Genomic DNA, 5,755 nt, shown 5'->3' on the forward strand with positions numbered 1-5,755 from the left:
TGTTTTTCGCTCTCCAATCAATTTTTTAATCAAGGTACGCTGTTCTTCTGAACAATGTCTGGAAAGACCCATTTTCCTCAGAATTTCAGAGAGAAATGCACTGTAACCAGCATGTACAACATTTGCTGCCTTCCTTCCTTAAATAAGGGCAATAATTGCCACCTGTTTTTCAAAGAATTAATGACCTCACTAATAGAACTCCACACTGCTATTATTTTGAACATGCCCCTTTCAATTAGTGATTCAATTACACAGAATCAGCAGCATGCATGTCATGACTGTTGGGTCTGTTGGATTTCTATTACTCTACTACACCTGCTAGTAAATTATTTGCCATGTAGAAATATAATTTCTACCAAAAACACTGATTGAGCAGGTTAGTGATGTCTGACTGCTATTTTTTTGAACACAACTGTATATAATGGAATAAAAAAAAAAAAGTATACTAGTAATGGTGGCAATCAGCGATTTATAGTGGGACTGCGGCGGGTATTCTGACACTGGGGGCAAACTGCCACTAACATCCCAATGACATTAATACAGTGATCAGTGCTAATAAAAAGCAGACACTGTAATGACACTGGGCAGGAAGGGGCTAACATCTGGGGTGATCATAGGGTTAACTGTGTGCTGTTTTACTGTGTGTGTTTCACTGTGTTTCATGCTGATTTGTATTGCCCTCCTTAAGACAGGAGATCCTCTTGAATGGGTAGCTGTCAGGGTGCGACTGCGACAATTGACGAGCAAGTCTGGAGCCACCAGAATCCTTGTGTTCTCTATGCTGTGTAGCAGACAAGGTAGGAGCTTGAGAGGATGAAATGAGGAAAGGAATGATACCAATCCCAGGGCACCACCAGAGCATCCATGGCATCCACTATGGAATCCCTTGCACTAGCCACAAACCTTGGTACCATCCTGTCACTGTGAAACTCAGAAAACCAATTTCTAGGTTCTCCCAGCCCCCGCATAGGCAGAACTGACAGATCACATCCAGGTGTAGGGACCACTCTCCCTGATCCAGCATCTGATGACTGAGGTCATCCAGTTCCTAATTATTGATGACCAGAGTTTACATGGCAGGGAAGGCTACTATGTGAAGTTCTTCCCACCGAAAAATGCGGGAGGCCTCCAGCACTACTGTCACACTTCTAGAGCCATCCTGGAGATAGAAAAAGCCCACCTTGGTAGCACTGTGAATGGATTCAGACTGGAATCCCCGGAGAAAGTCCATCCAATGGCCCTGGGTTGATCTGGACTCCGTGACCCCATCCCATTCAGACAGGCTAGCATCAAGTGTTAACAATTACTTTTTTAGATGTCTGGTCAGTAGACCAACACCTACACTAAAGTACATACAGAAGCAACACTGCAGAGATGGAGAGCCTGGAGTGCAACAGAGCTGCAACCAAGAATGTGTCACACGTACTTAAGGCCCCAGAGCAAACTGATCTGGCAGATTCACGTATACCGGGAGCACCCATCTCGCACCTAGAAATTGTCGTAGGAGCTTAGCCCACTCAGAAAAACGTCAAAAACCAGGCCTAGGGCCAACACAGACAGCAATGCCAAACAGACAGTGGTAAACATAGTGTAGATGACAGTCACCAAACTATTAACGGATAAATCGTTGGATTCTCCAGATTCCTAAAGATATATCAAGGAGTGCAACAGAAAGTAGCCGACACAGGCCTCCGCCTAGCATCAAACTGCAATACCTGCTCCATTCACACTAGGCCGTTTTTCAGCTTGAAGCCTGATGCTCAGAAATGCTCAACAAGGAAAATCCAATTCATTTATATGGCCCTTGTTCACATATGAGTGCTTAGTTGCCTATAGCAAGATGCCTGTCGCTCAAAAACGTACTACTACTTTTCAGGCAGATCTGAGCATTTTTGTCCCCATAGACTTAAATAGAAGACACCTGAACAGTGGAAATGAGCATTTTTTCAAGTGTTTTTTCAGGCGGTTTCAGCTGAAACAGCAGCTATTTCTATTAATCACAGCAAAAATGCCTAAATGAAAAATGCCTGAAAAAAACACCTATATTTGCAAATCTGCTCATAAAACGCTCAAAGATGCCTGAAAAACGCTCAGCTCAGTGTGAATGGAGTCTCAGGTCACGCAAGGGGGATTGAAGCCCACTGAGGAAAAACCACACCACAGACAATGTAGGAGAAAATATCCCCAATTCTCCAGAAGCATGTAGCCTTCCACAAAATACAACTCCAGGGTCATGTAGGCAAAGTGCATGGCCAGGACAACTCAGGAGCCACCACCAATCATATGAAAGCCCACCTGGAATTACCTTCCTACAGGGCACACAGAGCTGAAGTACACCTGAAAGCCAGGGAGAGTAAGCAGTGCAGCGCAACCTCCCCATAGCTGCCAGGAGGCCGATCTGTGCAGTAGGTCCAGGGAGTGGCCTCCCGCCCCAGCTCCACCCAGTCAGGAGCTGGGCACCAAACTAGACCGTCCACAGCTGTAATTAAACAGCCCGACCGCGTGGGATGCATGCCCATGGGAGGGCCCAGGAAAAGAACCCAAGGGCCAAGGCGGGGAGACTGCACTAGGACTATATACCACCAGGAAAGTGAACTGCCACAGAGCATCCTACTTCCAGCAGCACTGTGTCGCCATCAGCACCCTGGCACAAAGCTACTGCAATCAGCACTTGGCACACAGTATGTGTGGGAAAAAAGGTGAATAGGCCACCCCAAACCCACTCCCATGGGTGCAGGGGAGAGGGGGAATGTCACTGATGCCACCTATGGAAGCAGGTGCACCTTCTCCAACAGGGTGCCACACAGTCAAAGGTCTCTCCGCTAGTGGGAGGAAAGATAGACCTGAGGCCTGGATGGGGTATCTACTTGCTGATCCCATGGAGTGTTCGGATAATGCTCTCATTAAAGTACCTCTTCTCCACTGAAGTAGGGGGGTGTCAGCCAGGGTAACATGGTGAAATAGACTAAAGGTGCCCGGTCATATGTGTTTAGATGTTTAACTCACTGCCCATTCTGGTCCAGGATGAGGCTTGTTGTGGCAGAACCAACGCAGAGCTAAGTCTGTGTGCACTTTTTTGCCAGACTGGGATGTCCACTGGATCTAGATCATCCAGTCCTTTGCCCAACCCGGCTGGTAATTTAAGATCTCTTCAGGAAAAATCCCAGAAAAAGAAAGAAAGAAAAGCTATTGAGCCACAGGTCCCAGCAGGGAACTAGGTCCTTACTCCTTAGACACTAGGCAGAAATAACTGGCTTGCCTATAGCAGAGAGGGGGATTTGTACCAGCTAGAATTTCCTATAGATGGTGCTGTGTTTCTTTCCTGCCAAGTGTCCTACTCCTGTAGGTGGCGCTATAACCCTATGGTCAAGAATAGAAGAGTTGTGTCCATCAATGAACATATGAGAAATTCTGTTTTAGTCAGGCAGGTCACGTTGCACATCTGTGAGGAAGCCCAAATGAGGGGGTTGTAGCAGTGTTGGTGTAAGACAGTGGTCGGCAAGCCGCGGCTCGCGAGCCACATGCGGCTCTTTACACACTTTAATGCGGCTCTTCTGTGTGCCGGGCACCCGCTCCCCTCCCTCCTCTCGGGCGGCCGCCCCAAAAGTCAGGACTCTGCAGCTAGCCCAGCAATGGGCAAACTAAGGCCCGGCGGACCTTTTAATCCGGACCGCGGAGCGTGGCAAACATTGGCTGTCAGGATGTAGGCGGGGCAGCGTGACGAACTCCTCTCCTCTCACAGTCCGCCCTGAAGACCGGAACGGCGCGGGAACACGGCGAGAGGGACGCGCGGAGCAAAGGTAAGTGAATTGACACAATATGGGGGATGAATTACTATAGGGGGGATGAATTACTATGGGGGGGGATTAATTACTATGGGGGGGATGAATTACTAGGGGGGGGATGAATTACTAGGGGGGGGATTAATTACTATGGGGGATGAATTACTATAGGGGGGATGAATTACTATAGGGGGGATGAATTACTATATGGGGGATGAATTACTATGGGGGATGAATTACTATATGGGGGATGTATTTTCAGTTTTAAAAATGTGGCTCTCAAAATAAATTTCAATCGTGGTTTTGGCGAGATTTGGCTCAGTTGAAAAAAAAGGTTGCCCACCACTGGTGTAAGACCTTGCTCTAAAATATGGGAACCGCTGAGAGTACCTGGAGTTTCCTTAGGGCCTGCAGTGGAATTCTTGCCATTTGTTTCTCCCACGTGTCTAATTTGCCACTACTAAGTGATGCTCTTCCCCTGACGGGCACTCATGGAATGGATGAGGGCTTTCAGTGTGTCTAGTAGGAAGGAAACACAACAAAGGAGGCATTTACCAATATCCCGTGGATGTGTCTCTGGAGCATCAGGCAACAGGTGAAACCGCAAACAGCTGTGTCATCTGCAAAAATGGCAGCTAGAAGTGTGCAATTTGGAGTCTTATGAGCACTACAACACGAACCGGAGAGGACTTTTACCATTGAGGTGGAAGAAATGATTGCCAATTTTTTAACAGGCAAATGTTATATAAACGGTGTAGTACACGAGAAAATAATAATCAGGGTAAAAAAAAAAAAAATCAACTGTAGAATACCCCCTAATTTGTGCTCTTCAAACCGCTTGTGTGCCTAGCACAGCAGTGTGTCTTGTAGGATAAAAAGATATAGTATATTATCTACAACATATCCTTTTATTAATCCAAGTTATGTGTATCCAGGAACAGGTACAGGGATGTAAGGGTACTACAGGGAAGCCCGTCTTACCTTGTCCTCATCACTGGTCCTGTTCAAGATCCAGGCTTTGCTTGTCATGGTGGGCATACCCTCGAAGGAATCTTTAGGGTCTACGTGCCATTGGAATGGACCATGGCTCTGAAACTGTATAGCACCCTCTGGCTAACATAATCATTGCATCATGTTACAAGGTGAGCTCTGAACTTGGGATTTAGTACCCAACACAAATATTACAGGCCTACCCCGTCTCTAGAGGTCTGGTTCCCAAGATGTATGAGGGTAATTCAGAGCCTGCTAGTCAGCTATAAGCTGTCAAATCTTGATAAAAGTGACCAAGTAACCAATCTTGGGACTGCTGGTGAGCTATAAGGTAAAGAGTAGTCAGATCTTGATGGAAGTGTCAGTCGAAGAAGGAATAAGTAGGGAAAAAAAAAAAAATAAAAAAAAAAAAAAAAAAAACAGCTTCACAGAGTAGGCAGGGTTATACTGGGGGGAGGAGTGTGTGGATCCCAGCAAAGCTTTTGCCGGAGTCCAATCAACTGAATGTAGCAACACATAACCCGTAGAGAAAAAAAAATCAACTCTTAGATTGTAAGCTCCAAGGAGCAGGGCCCTCCTAACCCTCTTGTATTGAACTGTATATAAATCCTGTATAATAATAACTGTATTGTTTCTGTATTGTCTCTCGTTATATTGTAAAGAGCTGAGCAAACTGTTGGCGCTATATAAATCCTGTATAATAATAACTCCTGTGCCCTGTTCTGTACAATGAAGACATCTACTTTGTACTATTCAAATTTTAACTTGTTCATTGATGCGGCCTGGAAGGTGTACATGAAATCACTCGAAAACAGCATCATTGAAGGAGGAAAACTGAGGACATACTGTGAATACAGGGCATCATGGCCCACGCCCTGAGAGGGCATCATTACAAAAGCCCTGTACCCATAGTGTAATGATACAGAGCAGAAATGCAGATATCACCACTCTGCATTGGGAATCATCTACCAACAAATTAAGCA

Source organism: Staurois parvus, unplaced genomic scaffold (assembly GCF_062004578.1).
Source record: "Staurois parvus isolate SC_StPar_1 unplaced genomic scaffold, SC_StPar_1.0 ptg000401l, whole genome shotgun sequence".
NCBI lineage: Eukaryota > Metazoa > Chordata > Amphibia > Anura > Ranidae > Staurois > Staurois parvus.